The sequence below is a fragment of the Cylas formicarius genome, unplaced genomic scaffold (assembly GCF_029955315.1).
Source record: "Cylas formicarius isolate icCylForm1 unplaced genomic scaffold, icCylForm1.1 PGA_scaffold_2__14_contigs__length_35257938, whole genome shotgun sequence".
NCBI lineage: Eukaryota > Metazoa > Arthropoda > Insecta > Coleoptera > Brentidae > Cylas > Cylas formicarius.
The window spans coordinates 18,295,385-18,317,275 of NW_026844319.1; the positions used below are offsets into that span (position 1 = coordinate 18,295,385).

At 35.0% G+C, this 21,891-nt stretch overlaps 1 protein-coding gene across 3 annotated transcripts in view; it reads right to left on the reverse strand.

Annotated features, from left to right (window-relative positions):
* LOC132698003 (uncharacterized) overlaps positions 1–21,891 on the reverse strand; it is a 192,394-nt gene that overhangs the window by 164,128 nt on the left and 6,375 nt on the right. The window contains exon 2 of one of the 3 annotated variants that reach the window (XM_060663822.1): positions 16,302–16,380. The exons of the other annotated variants lie outside the window; for them this stretch is intronic. The gene's annotated coding sequence lies outside the window, so the exon portion shown is untranslated. The remainder of the gene's footprint in view (positions 1–16,301; positions 16,381–21,891) is intronic. 3 annotated transcript variants of the gene reach the window in all.

Genomic DNA, 21,891 nt, shown 5'->3' on the forward strand with positions numbered 1-21,891 from the left:
GCTGCGTCGCTTTTACAGATTCCCCGTTTCTAATAAACTCCTGGACAACAAAAGCACTATGCACTCCGCTCCAAGCCATATCGATAATTGAAAATTGCATACTTTTGTCTGCAACCCGACCAACCAGTATTTGAAATCCTGCCTACCTTTTTGCCGCACCCTGTACTTAGGTCGATGGTATAGTTCGTCTCAATCTTTATCGTGTTGGCTTTCGACGGAACCTCCCCAATAAAACTTTGACGATTATTATTAGATAAAACTATTAACAAAAGATTTATTCTTACTTGAATAATAAGGCAGGGGTGGGCCAGCTACATTTCATCCTTTCTGATAGGTTCCTGGAGTGTTGAACATTTCTGGTTGCGTTTCGAAAGAGGTATTTTAATAAAATATAACAATGTCGCGTCGAAAGTATTTGTCGTTTGATGCCAAACAGGTTGTGAAAAATGTATATGAAACTTTAATGAGTAGAGGACTTATTAAACAAGAAGCTTTAAAAGAAACTTGTTTACTTACAAAAACGCCAAACGTAGTGATTTTCAAACTCACCGTATAAACAATAGTGATAAGAAACTAATAAGATGAAAATATATTGTCTTTATCACGAAGTTGTTCCCACCTTGGAAAAACTGAAAAAGAATCTAGAAGATGAAAACCGTGCCAGCCTCCATAGAGTTGTTTGTAAAATGGGATTTAAGTTCTGCAAAATAGACAAAAGGCATATAGTAATGGAATCACATACGTTGCATACTTCCAGATTTAATTACCTTCGAGAAATTAAAAGAATATGGATTAGACAACAGATCCAAAATTTACTTTGATGAACACATGACACTGTATCCAAAAGATGGATTGATTCGACTCAAAAGTGTCAGATGAAAGCACTTTGAAATATAGGGAAACGCATGTCCATAATACCCGCTGGGTCAGAAGACGGATTTGTCTCAAACTGCTTACTGTTGTCTCGAAAGAATGTTAAGGGTTCTAGCTTGGATTATCATGAAGATACAAGTTCCTAACTTTTGGCAAATTTGTTTCAAAACAACCTTTTATCCACTAACAGTGTTATTGTTATGGATAACGCAAGCTACTACAGCCGTCTGCTACGTAAAGCACCAACCCTATCAAGTTTAGAAACTGAAATCCAGGAATATTTGCTAGAAAACATTTATTTTGAATTCGATTACAAAAAGCGCAACTTTTCCTAAATTATTGAGCTGAACAGCCTAGGCATACTGTTTTACTTCTTCCCCCATATCACTGCACGTTTAACTCATTTGTGGAACTAAGTAAAATGAAAGGTCAGAGCAGAAAATGTTACTCCTACTTTAAGTTCCAGTGTTATAAAATTTATAAAAAAAAATGTAATGTAATTGTACATTATAAAAATCGAGGACTCTTGCATTTCTATACAAAACAACATAAATCCTATTATAACTAAACTCAATGACGACTCTGATAGTGAAACATAATTAAATTAAGAATAAAAATGTAATTATGAGTAGATATTCCTAAGCTATGGATTTATAAATAAACAAAAAAAATATTTAATTACCAAGACTTTTGAGAGTCCATCTCTAATGTTCTGTCCTTCAATACCTACCAGACCCGAGTTTCATGGCCGTTGGCAGGTAAAGTCTGTTCATAGATATAAGAAAATGACTAACTGATACGAATTAAGGAAAGACCCGGGCAAGCTGTAAGAATGAAATATGGCCGAACAGGTCAGTACTTTGCTTAGAATTTAATTATTTGGGAAGGACACTAAACAATATTTATTAAATTATGTATGTATTTATGTTTAAATCAAAAATAAAATTACAAATTATTTTTATTACCTACTTAAATGACTTCAAATTATTCACATAATATATCAGTATCACTAGCGCTATCATCGCCTATTCTAATTATTTGCAATATGGATATACGATTGTCCTGCTTTTTCTATATGTTTAACAGAATTTGCCCAACTTTGCGGTTTCTATAAGTTTGAGGACATTGGAGTTAATACGGGGAAAAACATTGTTACGACGAATGGCAGATTTTAGTTGGTGCCAAACTTGTTCCATGGGATTAAATATACCTTACAACTGTATGCCCTAGATTTTTTGCGTAATTATTACAGACGTGATAATTATGCAAATTAATTGTAGGTTCAAGCTTTGTAGAACCTCAATTAATTGCTTTTTGGTATAATCTTCGTGAAAATAAATGTCGTTATTATACATGTAGTTTTGGATTGTTGCTTTTGTGTCACACGAGGAAGGGGTTTTAGTCAACTGTCTACTGTGATAACTTACATTGTCCATTACAATGACGCTATTTGGAGGAATTTTTGGAACTAGTTTGTTTTTAAACCAACTTTCAAATAAATCAGCGCAGACAGAGAAAGTCCATTTGGAATCCAACCATCTTTAGAGCCAGCTTGCAAAATAGTTATTCTTTTACCTCTTTTTGATGGCGCGTTTGTTTTGCACTTATCAGTTGAGTCAACCCAACCCTTTTCTGGGGTATCATAAGTGTCGAACTAGGTTTCATCCAAGTAAATAATTGGCCTTTGTCGTTCTCTGTAAATCCTAATTTTTTATAGATATTCCATTCGCCATTTCCGAATTCTAAAAGAGTCCATTAAAACTTGCCTTTTGTCAATTTTTTTAAATCTAAAACCCATGTCTTGAATACACTTCCATAAAGTAGTTCTTCCACATTTAAGACCGGTTTCATCTTACCCAAGTCTCCTAATTAATGTAGGCACGCTTTGTTCCTCGTATAACTGGTAAATTTTACGCCGTATTATATCTTGATCACTTTCATCTACACTCGAGAAAATGTTAGCATCGCTTCTTCTTTTCCTCGCTGAAATAATTTTCCTTACAGTTGATGTTGGAATTTTCGTCAATGTGGCCGTTTCTCCTAAAGATGCTTGCTTGCATTGTTTATAACTTCCTTAGTTTCAATAGAATAATGTTTTCCACATTTTGGTGGGAGCATCTCCTGAGATACACTAGACTCGCACATATTTTGCATAATTCGCACACGATTCAACACACGCTGTATTACACGCGAAATAAGAATGATTACTAATAAACTTAAACTAAGTAGTATACCAAACCAAAGAATATTAAACACAGGTAGGTATAAAATTATTTTCTATTACGGACCACAATTTTACCTGAATTTAAATTCCGAAACTTTAGGTAATAATCAAAATCAAAAAACAGTTAGCGTAGATTAAAAAATAAAGATGAACCACAGTAATTAATTAATTTTGTAATTATGTAAAGAGATGAACCGCAATTAATAATTCATTTTGTAATTACGTAATTAATTTGCACAACTACAAGTAAATTTCACAGAGGAGTAATCTCTGAAAATTGAAAATAAAAACTTCATAATATTCGTAGAAAAAATATATTTAGGTTCCTTAGATGCTATAACGTTTTTTAAAACGTCACCAATCCATTTTCTTTAATACGGCTCCCATCTGGTCGAATTTCGTATCTGAAAAGTGAATAATCGTGCAATTTTCTTAAGAAAATCCCGTTTTTCTTCGACTGTTTGAACAAGTTTTAAGAAAGGAAGGTGATCCATCTAAGTGATAGGTAAGTGGTTTACGTTTATCCTCTCGTCCCGCTCCGTAATTGATAGCGGTAGGTGGCAGTAAAAAGATCGTAAATATATTGCCAACTCGCCAGATTTTAAATAATATACTTGCAAGGACACTGAAAAACTACAAGATACACCGCATAACAGAATTAATTAAATTAGAAATCCCTTAAAATAAATGGGTCAATATAATTTAAGGCGAAATAGCTAATATAAGATGTCATCTAAAAAGTATATTTGTAAATGGGAAACAATAGTTTTTTCATAAAAATAATATTATTTTCATATTTATTTTGAAAACGAATAAATTTCCAAACCACCTGTTGGCCATCAGAGCCTAACCAAAAAAAAATTTTTGGGCAAATTTTTCATCGATACTTTTTGAAAAACTACCGTAAGCTTAAGTATAAGTTTAAAAACCCCGTCCAACCCGGTTTAAGAGATATGGAAATTGCACAACCTACCCCTTTAAATTTTTGCTAATTATCCTTAATTCGGCATTCTACTTAAGCGTAAGGGTTCCAGCTTTAATGAGACCCTTTTTACACAACGAGTAACTGATGATCGGGTCATAAAGTGTGTTCAAGTTAACAGGAATTAATGGTAGGAAAATACACGGGTTAGAAAAAAATCAAGCGTCGGTGCAATTGAAAATCGATTGTGACGTTGTGACAAAAACATTGACTTGTTCACGCCGTGGGCAATTTTGCGTAATTGCCTTCGATTCGAATTGATGTGCGCGCGTCAACGCAAGCGTATGCGGCTTACGCGGTGATCAAAGGTGTCGTACGCTACATTCGCTTACATTCCGATGCTTTGTTAACAAATCGAATATTTGAATATGCGGCGTTTTAAATATTGTAAGCCTTGAATGCAAGTGTCAGACGCTAGATGAACGATTACACAGGTCTACATAACTAAACTTTTTGACGGATATTTTTATTTTGAAAACGCATTTTATACAAATTTGGCTGATTTCAAAAATTCTATGCATTTGTTTGTATCGCGCAAGGTTTTTCTTGCAAATATTAAAGGACAAAAAAACGACATTTCTAAAATAATTAATTTCAAATTCATATTAGGTACAATCTAGACGATTGTGTTGTATCATATTTTGAACAATACTTTTGTAGTTTTCGTCCTTCGAGTACCCAAGAAACTTATCAATTACTTCTGGATATTGGTCATTGTGTTTTGAAATTCTTTGCCTTGGAATCAGATATGGCTGGAAATCACTTGCACAAATATTTGATATGAAGTGGAGGCAGTAAAATTTTTTTGGGGTCAACTAAGCTATCTTCTAATACATTTCTACTACCAGGTGTAGGTAAGGCTTGTTCTAGAGTCCAACGTCTATCTCTTGTCCGACTATTCCACTCACAAATAAAGCATCGAAATTGTCCTAGGAGCATGCACAGGACTTTAAGGTCACCACATAGCATCCACTAATATTCTTAGAGTTCATTTTCTTCAAAAGAAGTCCTACATTTTTATTTAAATGTACGGAACATGCAACGGGAGCCGAGACCAGTCAATTACCATGGCGCACTAAAACGCATTTTAAACTACGCTTAGTTGCGTCAATAAACCGGCGCCAGCGGTCCTTCCTGAGTAAAATGTTGACATAACTTTTTTTCGCTATCCCCGGTAAAAGCTAACAATTAGGATCCATCCTTTGGAAGGCGCAAATCTATAATTAAATCATTAAATTCGCTCTGGTTAAACATTTTGGGCTCTCTAAAATCTGAAGTAGGAATCTGTATTCTTAAGTACAAGTCTGTAACAACATTTAGTTTTGTTTAGTATATGTCAAAATTGCGACGACGAATGTAAACGTATCATGTAAATATATTTAATAGTTTTATTAATATTATCTCGCCCAAGTACATTAAAGTGGTGTATTATTCAAGACCCACGAACCCTCCATAACATCGGAGTCAAAATTATTAGATTCCTCTGATTCTGACAATATGACGTTTTCTAGTTCTTTGGAGGCGGTAGGTATCGCTATATCTGGTCCATGAAGAACTAGTGGAATAGTAAGGTCAAGATAGTGATACACAATTTGTTTCTTATTTTTTCTGTTGAACCCTATAACATTATATGAACAAAAATAACAATCATCACTGTGATTTTTAAATTCTCGCCATACCATAGGAATGCCAAAGCTTAAACATTTCTTCCTACCTTTTTGCCGGTTTGTTAATGCTTCAATGCAAACCGAACAAACAGTATGATGAGCCCAGGACTTGTCTTTTTTACACCAAACGAAGCGGTGCACGTTTTTCACAAAATAAGTTACAGTTTACCTTTGCTTTACTGCAACATAACTACTATAGTTATTTGGACTTTTGACACAATGTCTTCTTTCCATACTTATACGTGCTAGAACACTAGAAGTACGCAACAACGGAGACAACAGGCGCGAACACAGCACAACCAATACAACCAAAGTGCGCACAGGCAGGTTACAACGCTTCTGCGACAACTCTGTCGCTTTGCAGAGAAATTTAATATTATCCAGTGTTGTCAAATCACATTTAATTATATAAAAATTAATTAATTTAAAAATCATGCCTAATAGGTGTGTATATTAATAAAATAACATGTTTTAAGATATAGAGCCCTACAAAAAAATGACGTGATAGAGCAAAAATATGGCCCCAAAAGTATACAAATGAGCAAATAGTTTTTAAACATCAAACATTTTGTAAAGTGTTTTACTTGTATATAACCGCGCATATCGAATCAATAGTTTCTTGCCTTCAGTATCATTATCCCGCACAAAAATTACGTTTGTATATTCTGGCCCCGAATCATCCAATAGAAAATTTTAGAAATAATAATTTGTCGTTGTGTGAAAGGAGATCGGAGTGGTCTACATCAATGTACCAAAGATCACTTTCAGGAAAGTACCCTTGCAAGTTCAGTAAGAAATTAAATTTCAAAATTTGAAAATAGGCCACTAATAAAAATATAAAAGAAAAACATTAAGGAATGTACAAATAAGTTGAGCAGGAAATTTAAGTTGTAAGATTTTTTCACGTTCTATTTAACCTTCTAGTTTCAATTATGTTGTTTTTGTGTGTAGCGTTTTGTTTAATTTAATCTTTGGACTGCTGAACTCACAACATTTTTTGTATAATTAAAATATTTTTTAATCACATTCAAAGACTTTCCCTAATAAATAATAATTAGTATAAAATGGCTAGTAAATCAAATCTCTAGCCAAATGATTTTTTGGCTAAAATATGTACGTAGTAACTTTTAATTATTCGAGAGCAATTTGTTTTTAATAGCCTAAAATCTCTTTTACGTAATCATTTGTATCTAAGAAAAAAATTCAATGTAGCCGATATTATTAGTTATTCTATGGACTGCTATAATTTACTTTAAAAAATAACGAAAATATTATAGGAGGCAATTGAGATGGACTGTTTGCGACATTTCTAGAATAGAATCGCAAAATGAGTAGTGATTCTATGCCCAATTTTTGATTTTCAAAAGTATTCCATAAGAAAAATACCAAGTTTACATTATATCCCGAAAACTAATTGCTATTGATATTGTGTCCGCGGAGTTACCAAATATCAAAAATCCTCCTCTTTTGAGAATTCGGAATGTTAAGAAATGAAACGCCTATAGGATTTACGTTCAAGCCTCTGTTTCTAACATAACCAAATGGCCAGGCGTTATCTTTCCTTGGCCTAATAAATTTACCTGCAATCAAAAAGCAATTACCTGTGGATTATCTTCCGTTTCATTGAACCGTTGGACCCCTAAAACGATTCGCCCGAAGTACGATTCCTACGTTAATTTAAATTGAATTAGCACGGAGAACAACAAAAGCCTTCCCCCAGCGAGAAAACAATAAATTATATATTTTCGGGTCATCGGAGAGCCCATACCGAATATAGGTCACTATCAGCCTATGCCAATCCCCTTCTATTTATAGACCTGTTTACCATTTTGAGGTCACTCCATGCGAAAAATCTCAATTTTTAGATGTATACCCACATCGAAACCCTATCCATTGTTTGCGTTTTAGTGGCGTCTACTTTTAACAGGCGACCGGGAAAAATTGAAATGCAAATTTAAAAAGCGGATATTGGAGGGAAGCCGGTAGCCATAATGGGTAAACGTATGTGTATATGAGGTGAAGTTCAGCTGCCGTTACGTGTTTTGCAAGGCAGTGCCTTTCCACCCTGACCAATTAATGTTGACTTTATTAAAATGTTAATGCACATCATTAGTAAATGTAACAAATTATCGGATTTCATAAAAAGCAACACACTTCCTGAACCCGAAACCTCCCGTTCATGGGACCGTTATAGGGGACCACAGCTATGATATATATGTTAAATATCTCAAAAGTTTTCAGTACCTCACTTGAAACATTTTAATCACAAATTTAGGATAACGCGAACTCTATGTTATATTAAATTGTAGACTGTAAACAATTAACTTGTTACTTTGCAGGCCGAATTATAGAAATATGTTTTTCTACGACGTTAGCTTTTGGGTACATTTTGGAATACGTTCACTGATATGACAGTCAGAATTGACAAACGTCAAAATTAAAGCCGTGCGATAAAATCTCCGAGAACATCCCGTTGCTCCCAAACCCGTGCCAATTCTTCTGTTGTTCATAAACTTGCCATTCACGATTATTTTCAAATCCTACCGAAAACGCAAAATTTAAAGCATTAGGCTTAAAAGTCACATAGCTGTTTTTTCTTCATTTTTCTGTTCAAAGGCGAATTACAATTATTATAGATATGACAATTTTCAAATTTGTTGTTTGTAGTGGATGCTATTTTAGTAAATTGTGTTGTTAAACAAGTTATACGGTTATAGGGTTATAGCAAGTCAATCCGTTAACCTAAGATTTTTCAAGCATCAGTTGAATATAATAGATTTTAATTGAAGCGAACAAAAAATGGTAAAAAACATAAACACTAGAAACTAGAACTAGAACACAGTATCAGATAAGTAGAAATATATCGTAAAAAAAGCTTCAAAGCAAAATTTTACAAGAGAGCAAAAAGTTATTCAAACCAGCAACTTAACTGCAAAAAAATAACTTCATTATTTCATATTTCAAAATTCATGGCAAATGATTTATTCTGGCGTTATTTATATCTACGTTCATAAGAAAAATTACCAAGACGAATTTCTGATTTATTTTATCAACATTACTATTTAACTCCCTCAATTTGGCCATCCGCATGAACCATCCTTATTCACAGTTAGGGTATCATAAATGTCAGTGACAAAGTAAGATCTACTATAAAAGTACAATCCCTGTTTGGAGTTGCACATTATTACTTGGTAATAACAAAGACTTAACCATGAAATATGCTGACATGGCCAACTATTTTGAAAGATATCACACAAGTATGTGCGACTATATAATCTATATTGTCTGGAAATAAAACTCCTTCCGACTGTACTAAAATCTATGCCTATAACATTGAAAAACTTATTTTATAGACTTGTTTATCAACGCTACGTGGACATGGTGCCCTCTCAGCGACGTTTAAGGCATCGGTCAAAAGGCTCATTCAGGGACATTCATATCCAGTGTTCACTATATTTGGTGAAAAAAAATATCGCCTAGAACAAAATAGAAAATAAATTTATTACATTTTCCATTTAGGCCTTAAAATAAATGGGATTAAGTACATGTAAGCGGCCATTTGCGTACTAACCCCCAAAAGTGAAAATATTATAGAAAAATACTAGTAAGACTGTAGTTTAATTTGATACAACGCCCAAGCGAGAATTCATTATCATTTAATTATGGCAATTTTTCGTTATCCCACAACATCAAAATAAAACTTTTGATTACATGGCGGCCGCTATAGCCACCGAAAAGGACATTTGCATAGTCTTAACGTGAAAGTAAGTCAAGAAGTATTCAAAATAATTGAACACGCCCACTGAATTTAATCAAAAAAATTGTTTTTAAAAACTTATGAAATTAGACCAATTTATTTAATGTTTTTCAAAAAATTCATGTAATCTTCTAATTACCTTACCATTAAAAATTAATTATCAGTTACCAGTATCATTGCAGCCACAATGACAGGGCTAGGTAACCGGCTCGTTAAGTAACCATTTAATACAGATCATTAAGGGTAGTAATAAATTGCAGAGTGCTAAGGCGAATCCTCACATTGTGGTCGTGAATCGGTAGAAGATAGACGTACCAATTTAACCACCCAACTCGTAAATATGTACCCGGTTTGCTGGTGTAGTGCAAGGCCTATTGCAATTCCTCCTATGTGCTCCGTTTATCAAGTTTCTATATCCACGCCGATAAATGCTGTAAGGCAACCGTTAATGTATCAACCGATATTTGATCACACGTTGGCAGGTAAATTTGATTTAGATTTTTTTTGTCGCAATTACAAAATAACTGGCGACATTTTGACAAATTGACTAATTGAAATTTGTGTTGTCACATTTGACATAAATTCATTTTGTTTATATCGTACGGGGTGTCGCATTTTGAACGGATTATCCAAGTGTGGTCATTAACATACATTGCAACAAGATTATTATTATTAATTAGGTTAATTATTAATTAATTATTAAGTAAGGTATTCTTGTTGCATTGTATGTTAATGACTACCCTTGGATAATCCGTTCAAAAGTATTGGTCACTTTCTTATATCTATGAACAGACCATTCCTCCAATATTTTAAAGAATTGCCGTTTTTGCACTGCTTTCATTACCATTACTATTTTCCATTGCACCCAGGTTTTTGGTGAAATTATGGCATCCCTTTTGAGTTATAAACAAAACGCTTTCTTTTAAACCGACCATTATTTTTTTAAGAAGTGTGTTTTAGAAACACATAAATATATGATAATTTTCTAAAATTAAATCCGAGGGAGTGTTTTCCATTAATATCTTATTGTATATTTTATGCATATGACAGCTGATTTTGATCGATCCTGTGTATTACTTTGAATTAATTTAAAGTAAGAGTTAATTTAATCCAGTTCTGAGATGAAGATTATTTTCAAAAGGAGTTAAGTTGTAAGCGGAAAACAAATGTTAACAGGGTTAAATTTTTTATAAAAAAAGTATACGTAATGTTTTGTAAGCTCTCTGATAAAAGGAAGCCTAATTTTAATGTTGTATAAAATGCAGAACGTTGAAAGAATAGGAGTTTTAGTTTTTTTAAATTAATTTAAGGCAATTCTCAGGATATGGTTTAGATAGGAAAATAGTAAAAACTCACATGCAGAAAATGTCAAATGTTGAATGACGCCCGGATAATTTAGATTAGATTTGGGTCAACAGCGTAAGAACTTTTAAAGAAAGAGCGGTAGGGCACTACTACCTTTTCTATAAAAGCTTAAAACAGATAATATAGAAAACAGTTCCATTTTAAAGTAAGTTAACTACAATTATTCAATTTTATTTCAGAAAAAGCCGTTAGATCAGGAGACGCTCATAGCACCCCCACAAAAAGTAACCCTTTGAGGAAAGACGCAACCAAACAGCCGATAGATGAGAAGGGAACGTTAAAAGAAGCCACTTTCGTGCAGATCTTAATTAGAAATTACACTTTGCGAATAGAGGATATGGCACTCTTAGGGTACCCATTCAAACACGGTGGAGACAAGGTGGTTTATATAGGACACAGCAGGAACGTGAAGCAAGAAGTACCCGGATCGGTCGCTTTTACTGCTCACGACAGAGTTTGTGTGAGATGCGGGAATATATTTTATACCACAGCTACAGAGTATTTAACTCTAGACATGTGCACCTACCACTGGGGCAAGCTAAGGTCCGAAATTGGTGGGTACGGCCCGTTGCAGTACCAGTGTTGTGGCAAACGCAGAAATTCGATAGGCTGCAGCGAAGCAAAAAGGCACGTGTGGAATGGCCCCACGGATATAGTGTACCAAGGATTTTTAGAAACACAAACGCCATATTATATTCCCGAAGACGGAAACTATGGAGTGTTCGCTCTGGACTGCGAGATGTCCTACACGGTGGCAGGTCTCGAAGTGACGAAAGTCACTTTGGTGGACACCAAGGGCAATACCGTATACAACAGATACGTCTTGCCGAAAAACGAAATAGTGGATTTCAATTCTCGCTACTCTGGGATTACGGAGAAAGATTTTAACCGCTCATTTCCAATTCCTTTCGAGAGAGTCCAGTTAGACTTGCTGAAAATAATAAACTCGGAGACGGTTTTGATCGGACATGGTTTGGAAAACGACTTGAAAGGTCTCAAAATTTTGCACCACACCGTCGTGGACACAGCGTTCACCTTTCCTCATAGAAATGGACTGCCCTACAAACGATCGCTTAAGCAACTTGTCAAGCGTTATTTGAAAAGGGACATTCAGTGCGGCGACCGGGGACATTGTAGCTCTGAAGATGCTAGAGCCTGTATGGATCTTATGATCCACAGAGTCTGCAAAGACTTTTATTTTTAACCGTGTACAATTTCTTGTGATTTCTTTATGCGCATCCTGTAGTATATGTAAATACAAATCCTGGTTATAATCAAAACGAGTTTTTATAATTGTTAAAATTATTTATAAGAAGACTGATTCAGTACGTGGTCATAGATTTTTTTTAATCTATGAAAAAAAGCGAATTAGGTATCTGCGGTAAATAAAGTTCCGTTAATAAGAAATTGCCTTATTTGGCAAACACAGACAAAAAAAAATAACGAAATACCAATGTTATCTTAAATCAGACTTTCATAAATGAAACTACAGGTACAAGTTCAGTTTGGTTTTCTTATCGGAACATTCGGTTAATAATAAAGCCCACAAAAAAATGTGGTCGGTTATAAAGGCCCACCTAAAACAAGGCTAAAAGAGATGTACATTTAGTCTTTACATAAACATGATAAATTGGTTAAGGCTTTCGCGGCTCGTTGATAAGCTATTATCTTGATTCGGGTTTAAAGGCCGTCGTCGGTTGGAATTACTTCCTAACGTTTCGCTAGCACGAGTGGCGAGCTTCTTCAGAGGTCCTTCCATCTCCGATGTTGGACGTACACTGACGATTTCTCCTGCGCAGGTTGTATTTGTGCCGTTGACCGATGCTAGTAACTTACAGCTCTCAAAGTGTATCCTGTGTTCCCCGCTGCCCAGTGCGTGTTCAGCTACTGCAGACTTCCCTGTCTGTCTTAGCCTGCAGCTTGCTTTATGCTTCTTAAGTCTCGTTCCCATTGATCTCTTGGTAGTTCCGATGTAGACCTTTTCGCATGAACACGGAATGCGGTAGACTCCTGCACACACTTTCAACAGAAAGGAGGAGACCCTTAGACTCAACCAAATCTGGAACCCGATCCTTAGGAACGCCCGAAGAGTACCGATCGATATCCCGAGACCAACCGAAGCGGAACAAGCCCCGCCCACCACCAATCGGCATAAATACAACCTGCGCAGGAGAAATCGTCAGTCTACGTCCAACATCGGAGATGGAAGGACCTCTGAAGAAGCTCGCCGTTCGTGCTAGCGAAACGTTAGGAAGTAATTCCAACCGACGACCCGAATCAAGATAATAGTTTATATAAACAGTTATAAATCATAAAATGCCACGTTTCCATAAAACATATTTTTTCGAACTAAATAAGCCAACACAATAAAAGAATTTTTATAACAATAACGCAAATTAAACTCTTTGAAAAGAAAAAACTCAATCTAATCACAGCGTACGCAGATATAGTCGTCCATGTCTTTTGTGAAGGCAATACATAGTTCGTGGCACCAAGCGCCACAAGACACACAGCTTCGCATATCTAAATGCACTGATTTGTTACACACAAAGCAATGCCAAGAATCGTTTTATTTTTACAAAACTTCTGGATTCCTCCTGCGTCGGTTTTTGCTGAGTCAAACATGCTGACGTTTCGAAAATCATCCTGTTGGCTTCTTCAGAGCTGGACTGAAACTCGCTCATATTTTACTCTGTATCTGCTTATATATTGTTTGAGAGGGGCGGAGCTAAATGACGGGCATAAACACTGTCTCGGATGACTGATTTCCATATTGGTGACAGGTAGAGCCTCGAGTCGCGGTTAAGATTGTTAGTTTGTTTATGGATTTCCATAGACTCTCGGATTTTTCGTTGGTAAAAGAATTGATTACAAGCAAGAATTATAGTTTTATCGAGTAAAATTTTATGTCCGGTTTCGTGATTGTGTTCGGCAACAGCTGATGAATTTATTTATTTATAGTCGAAAGGCTCTTTCATGTTCTTTGAGCCTAGCTATAATGTATTCTTTGCCGCATATGCATGGAATGCTGTAAACTCCAGGCATCTCAAATGTAGTTTAACATCGTCTCAGATGACTGATTCCCATATTGGTGACAGGTAGAGACCTGAGTCGCGGTTAAGATTGTTAGGTTGTTTATAGATTTCTATAGACTCTCGGATTTTTCGTTGGTAGAAGAACTGATTACACGCAAGAATTTTAGTTTTTTCCAATAAAATTTTATGTCTTAGTCGAAAGGCTCTTTCGTGTTCTTTGAGACTAGTTGATATTTTTCGTCCGGCCTCTAAAATGCATTCTTTACCACATATGCATGGAATGCTGTAAACTCCTGGCATCCCAAATTGAATTTTGTCGTTGACGGACCGAAGACGTTAAGAAATTTTTGGACAAGTGGTAAATCTGGTTTTGACGTTATACTTCTTTAGAACTTTTGATATGTGGTCAGTGATGTTTTGAATGTAAGGAAGGACCATAGTGGTAAGTGTAGGATTGCTTTAGGCCTCATTGCTATTGGAAGGTTGTGGTGAAGTTTATTTTTTGATGGAACGTTTAATATCTTTAATGTGGAAATTATTAGAGAGAAGAAGGCTCTGTACACAAGAGAGTTGATAACCGATGATTTTGAAGCCGGATGGTGATGTGACCAGGCATTAAATTAAATTATTACATTACAAATTAAAACACTTAACAATAATATATAAGCAGGTACAGAGTAAAATACGAGCCAGTTTCAGTCAAGCTCTGAAGAAGCAAACAGGATCATTGGAGCAACGTCAGTAAGTTCGACTCAGCAAAAAGCGACGCAGGAGGAATCCAGAAGTTTTGTAAAAGGTATAACTGTGGAAGTTTCTGTGAAAAATTAAGACTCGTTTTCTTGGACATCATTTTCTTTCTTTCTTGATTTCCTAACGCCACTCGATGATGATGACGCTACGAATTGTTTTTAATTTTTTTGGATATTGTAGGTCTGCATTTAGAACTTGAAAAAAACAGGTCTTTGGTTACCAGCTGTGCCTTGTAATTTAGAGATTTTCTTTTTAAACTCTTATTATTTGTACACTCCCGGTGTAGAAAGAAGTTACTTAAAAGACTTATTAAGATCTGCATTTTCTTCTTGTGTCTGTGTCTTATCTGAGATAGCATTATCAGTCTTGGCAGCTCTTTCATACCTTTCATCGTTTTGGATTTTATTAGAAACTTTTCCTTAACATACTAAGTGCAATGTCATCTTAGAGTCGTCTGAATTATCGCTGAATTGCATGTTAATATCAATAATGTTATCGTTACAATTACTGGACTCAGTATCGTTGTTTACATTATTAGCATTAACGTTGTTTCCTTCATATTCCTCAGCGTAAGGACGTTCAGTTGCTAGTGGGGCAAAAGTTGATTCAGGAATTACAGTATGATCAAGTGGATAAAAGCCTGTCACTCGAAAACCGCTTAGGATGTTATCTGGGACCAATCTTTAGAGAGAATTTTGTTAAAACCAGATTTGTTCAAACGACGATCTCTGTTTGCCTCTCAAAACCTGACAACTTCTTGGTCTCAGTGATGTTCAAAGGACTTATAAACAGCTTTATCTAAAGGCTGCAGTTCATGTGTGCTGTCAGATAGCAAGCAGAACAGCCTTATATTCATCTCGTCTGCAACCTCGGTTATGAAAATGTCCAGGTGACTAGCAGCTTCATCAAAAACTAGCAACTGGACCCTAACGATATAGGTGGCTTAGAAAATCAATAAAAGGATCATTGGCCATGCTACCCTTTTCGGCCATTTTAACTAGGGCATCTGGTGGTAGGTTTTCTTCCCATTCAGGCTTTAATCGTTTTCCCTTAAATATGACCATAGGTGGAATACAATTTCCCAATATATTGCAGCATCCAGCAATGGCAACATTTTCTGCGCGCTCAGGTGCAACTAACAAATACGTCTGGCACCTTTTTACTCAATAACAAGCTGATAACAAGGTGATGAATACTTATTCGGCATCCCTTTTCGTTCACATTGAAAACGCTCTGGATTTTGGTGCAAATTCATTTCATCAAAAATGTTAGCTAATTTATTAAAGTGATCACCCATTATAAATATGTTTAACATTTGTACAGGGGAAGGGTTCACAAGCGCCTAGACATTACGTTTCAACAACCCATAGAGCCAATCCTTACCAGCGACTCCTTTGGAAGCATCAAATCGGTACCTGTTATTATTTTCAAGAATTTGTACCTATGCAGAGCGACGTACCAACAATGGTGTTGGCGGCATTCCAATTTCACAGATACGAATTATTCTTTCAGAAAATTGTTTTTCTTGACCGGCAGTTAATACACTGGATCGACCTTTTTTTTTATTTAGGACGCCAGATCTTTGATGGTTTCGAAGAGTATTGAATATCTTTGTGTAGCTTTTCTTTGGGACAATTCTATCTATTACCGTGCTAATGGCAGCTTGAAGTTGTTCTATAGTCCAATTCGCTCGCTTTTTCAATTTCGGTGGCATCGTTGATGGAAAACTAAATAAAAGAAATAATATTTTATAGTGTCTAATAAGGCCCGCTATTTAATGAGCCGAAACTCTTCTTAACCACCACGCGACTAAAACTGACTTTTTTACAGAGGTGCAAATTTCGAGGTATTCCCTTCGGACTTTAAAAAATAAACATAAGTTTCGAATTTTGGCTGGTGGGCCTTATTAGCCGCCGCACACAGCCGAATTTTCCTCAAAAGCTGGCCAGAAGTCAGAAACTCCAGCTTAAAAATCTTGAGCTAAATCCATTACATTTCAGTGATCTAGTTACCTGGCTATTATAAATAAACAAACTTTTGTTTTGATTCGCGTTGCTACGCAATAGTCCGCAATAGTTCTGCTTGTTTATTTCCCTAAATAATAAGATTATACTTGCGAAATTCTTAATACTCAAAGTACTCAAATATCCATATCTCATCTTCGTTTTTGCCCCTTCTCTCTAAAATATTTATGATTATCTTTTTGTAATATTGTTTTTGTAATTACATGTACATTATCATAATTCAAGGTTAAAATTAGAACTGTTTTATGTTTTTCTTCAATAATACACATTGTTGGTGTTGTTAAAATAAGTTTTAATAACTGTCACTGAAAAATAAATGAATTACGTAAAAATGTGAACAAGTAAGAAACTAAATTAAAAATGTTCTAACGTCATTCTAAAAAAAAATTTATCAGTATTTAATTTAGGTACGACTTTTCGACCACACTGTACAATTTTAGGTGTAACGGAAAAATAGTATAAAGTACTGTATTACCATTAACATTTATACTTTTTATAAATAAATTCATTATTCATCATTTTTAGCTATTTTTTTAAGATAAATAATATTGGGCAGCATTTTGATCAAATTCACTTGTGTGGGCCGGGCCTTGTATGCCGCAGGTACCTTACATGATAATTTTTGTTGCCAAAAAATTATAAAAGAAGTCATCTAATACTTTTACACCACAGTATTGGTCCAAAGTTTCCGAAGACGTTTTGGAAAAGCAAACAATGCCATTAATAAATACGTCGAATTTTCGAGCCAATCGAAAAGTTTTAAAAGGCTTTCTTCTTAATTGTTTGCGAGGAAAAGTGCCAATGCACTGATACCCACGCCGAATTCACTTAAGGCGGGGTGAAAGACAACAGAGGGTAACTCGGACGAAAGCAAACAAAAATTGTATTTATAACGTGAGGAAAAAAAGTACCAGTATAAGTTGTTAGTAAATAAAGTTGATGGTGCTAAAAAGTCTAGTAAAACCAGTAGTTAAATTAAATTTTCGTAGACATATTTTATAGCGGGCGAAGAGAAATGAGATCAAGGTTCGGAAACAACCCGAAGCGATTTGTCTTCGATGACGTCGTCCAATGAATGACCGCAGATTGCATCGATCGCAATGAAAGCAACGGCGAAGGTCTCATTTATTTTCCATAGCTAGCTCGAAAGTTGTATAAATCTACTAAAAGAGCCATTAGAATCTAGAGTTAAGTAACTGTAAGAGCAAATATTTTATGCAGGTTTTCCAGTTTTTAAAAGCTTTTATTTAATGCGCTTAACTTATGGACCAATCAAAAAAAAAACATACGTAACGTAGGAGACCACTCAATCACTCTAGTTCCACTTTGGTAATTAATTAATGCGAACAACGCTTTGGGCAAACAACCGCGTAAATTCAAAAGCTCTTAACTGAATTAAGTTTAATTATTAGGTATATAAGCCATTAATTCAGGTCTGTTTTGAAAAAGTCAACTCTAATGACAATTTAGACGATAATAAATAACATCTGTATGTCTGGCATAGGGTTTTGAAGTTAAGTTCAAATTGACCTTTTCCAAAAAAATACAAACTGTCGTACTTGGATCGGCAATATACAATATACAATTATTACTTTAAAAAATATAGTTGAAAAATAGTTTTTGAAGTGGCGTAATTGTCATCCTGATTTTTTAAACCCGGTTCATTGAAAAATTTTATTATATTAAGGATAGTTAGAATGAGTACTACTTTACTGATTTAAGGTTGATGCAAATTAAAAATTTTTTTGTTCAATACTTTTTGCTCTATGCAAGAAAAGTGTTATGTCCGAACATTTTCGGAAATAAATGTCGGGAACTCCTAAAAGGAATGAAGGTGGTTCCGTTAAAAAGAAGGAAGCAAGAAAAAATGGTTTTCTGAAAAAATGCAAAGATATGACTTTTTCGTCATAGTTTCCCGAATTTTCTCTTGGTAGATTCACATAATAAGTCGCATAAATCCCTCGGATCATCTGTTGATTTACTATGACTCCCGTTACACAGTTTTGGTTTCCAAAAAACTTATTTCCCTTTGAAGTTTTTTCTTTCTTCTCGCAGAAGCTTGATTGGTTTGGTATTCGGTTCAATGTCAAATCAGGCGTTTACAAAATGGTAAAAGCGTTATACAGGGTGTTTGAAATTAAGTGCCGTTACGTCAGGGTGAATCATTAGGTGATTTTGAATAGAAAGGGTGTGATCAGCATAGGTCGTAAACATATTCATTTTTGATCGGCAAGGTGAATTTTTTTTCTATCCAAACAATCAGCATTACAACATTTTTTTTAACCATTTTTGTATTCCAAAAATATTCAGTTTAAATCCTGTGCCCGGGTAATAATTACAAAATAAATGTATCAGAAAATGCATAAAAGGTGTGTACAAATTATCATAAAAATATATAGAGTTATAAAAAAATTATGCTAAAAAAACTTTTTAAAACAGTTTAACTTAAAAATAAGATATTTACGACACATGTCGACGTTAACTTTCTACTTACAATCACCCAACAATGCATAACCCTCAAGTAACGACACTCAATTAACACTCCATAGGATTCGATTTGTCGAAAGGGCTTGATCGGTTTATAAAAACGCTGATATCCGTTGGGCAAAACTAAAACCCACTAAAATTAAATTTAAGCTAGAACGCAACCCCCTGTTTTATTCCGTGTATATAACAATAAAACTAAAATAGTATTTCCTTTCCCAACTCCAAACGTACTGAAGGGAAACTCATGGGTACGAAGAAAGGTTTCCGGGTCTCAAATTCCTTTTTAAATAAACATTCCATCGGTTTATGTAGTCTCAGTTCAAAGCGGACATACGGGTTGGATGTACTCCCGACATTTCAGTCGAGGTCTTACTTATTCATTACTTAACCTATTTTCCAGCACATGCGACGCAGCTTGTGTGTCAATGCTTGTGGTTAAAATGTGAATTTTCTTGTCGCTATACTCCGTACAATCAACAAACGTTATTTGATATCGTCTCTCAGATTAAAATATTGCAGATTCCGTCACTCATTTTTCGTTTAAAATTTTGTTTGTTCGCATAATGCTTTCTACTCGATTTTCCGTCTCTCTCTTTCTGTCTCTTTTCCGTCTGATTTTTCGAACAACTAGTTCTCTCTCTCAAATACTCTATGGTGATTTTCCACTTTCGCGAGTCACAACCGAAACAGATAATTAACCCAATATTTCTTAGATCATATTGCAAATACAAATGAAATGAAAAAAATTAAGCTGGACTTATTTTATTATAAATTATTTTTTCAGGCAGAGTAATTAACGAAAAACCGTTTTTTTTTCTAAAAATTTTGTCACTATCTCGGAAACAAAACAAATTAGCACGGATATTGTATCGCATTTTTAAACACCATGTATATTCATAAAAATAAAAAGTAAGGTAAACAATGAAATAATTTATTCTGTATGGGAGTCGTACAAATATTTTGTGCAAATACAAATACGGCAAGATAAAACGAAGATTTGTAGACGCTTTAAATTCAAAATATCTCGTCTAAACAGATCAGTTTTTCAAAATTTTAATGTGCGATTTTCGGTATGCAAGCATGCTTTCATCGTTTTCTGATACTATTTTATGCTTATTTTCAGGAAAAATTTTTACAAAGCCCTCAAATCGATTTCTTTTGCGACAAAGAATATGAAGAATTTTTAACCACCTGAAACTGAGAATATCTTGTCTAAACAGATCGATTTTTCAAAAATTGAAGGTGCCATTATCCGTAAACATGCATGTTTAGTTTATTGATACAGCCCTCAAATTGATTTATGAAGCTTTCGCCACTGTCTACTAGACATTGATAGGTTAATTTTCAGTTTATTTTTCATTTTCTAAATATTTTATTAACAACGGCATTCAAAAAACGAGATTTTTTTGTCATTCAAAACGCATCTGACTATAACTGCAATACCGAAAACTGCGTTGGTTCGAATTAGTGAAATACAGGCTTCAAACTATTTATTTAAAAGGTTTTGTACTATCTGAAAACCGCATTTCAGTAATTCCGTCCACTTTAAAAAATGAGTGCTCCGAAAACGACGAAGGCGGAGCAAGGTTGAAACTTCGATACAACAATGCAAAAATATGTCGCTCATTTTACACTGGGGGAACAAAGCACAAACGTGGGTTGATTAAAAATGCTTTTGCCGTTTTTCAACTTACGCGTGGCATGCAAAAATGTTTCGAAAAACGGGGCGCAGCCGCCTCGATTTGAAACGCATCAGTAATTTTGCTGCTTGTTGTTTGCTGCTTGTCGGGAACATATTTTTGTTATAACGGTCAAATTTTTGAACAAAAGTCGGGTTCTCCACTATCACCAGTCATCGCGAATATATTTATGGAAGCCTTTGAGAAGAAAGCTCTAGACACCTTTCATCTAAAACCAAAATTATGGATACGCTACGCTACGTCGATGATACTTTTGTTATTTGGCCTCATGGTCAAGAAACCACCCTAATAGATTTTCTTAGACATTTAAACTCTATACACCCCAACATACGTTTTACCATTGAGTTGGAAACTAATAATAACCTTCCATTCTTAGATATTCTTATCAATAGAAAATTTGCCCTAGCATCCGGCCCAAAAATCATCGATTATCAAGTCTCTTGTTTACAGAGCCGCAAAACTGTCTCAGCCCGAGTCGCTGAACCCAGAATTAAAACATCTTACCTCTGCTTTCTCTCTAATAATTTCCACATTAAACATATTAAGCGTTCCATCAAAAAATACACTTCACCACAACCTTCCAATAGCAATGAGGCCGCAAGTAAACCTATACTTGCCACTGTGGTCCTTCCTTACATTCAAAACATCACTGACCACATATCAAAAGTTCTAAAGAAGTATAAAGTCAAAACCAGATTTACCACTTGTCCATAAATTTCTCAACATCTTCGGTCCGTCAAAGACAAAATCCCATTTGAGATGCCAGGAGTTAACAGCATTCCATGCATATGTGGTAAAGAATACATTTTAGAGGCCAGACGAAAAATATCAACTAGACTCAAAGAACACTACCACGAAAAATCCGAGAGTCTATAGAAATCTATAAACAACCTAACAATCTGAATCTTAATCAGGTCTCTACCTGTCACCAACATGGGAATCAGTCATCCGAGACGGTGTTTATGCCCCTCATTTAGCTCCATCCAACAATATATAAACAGGTACAGAGTAAAATAAGAGGCAGTTT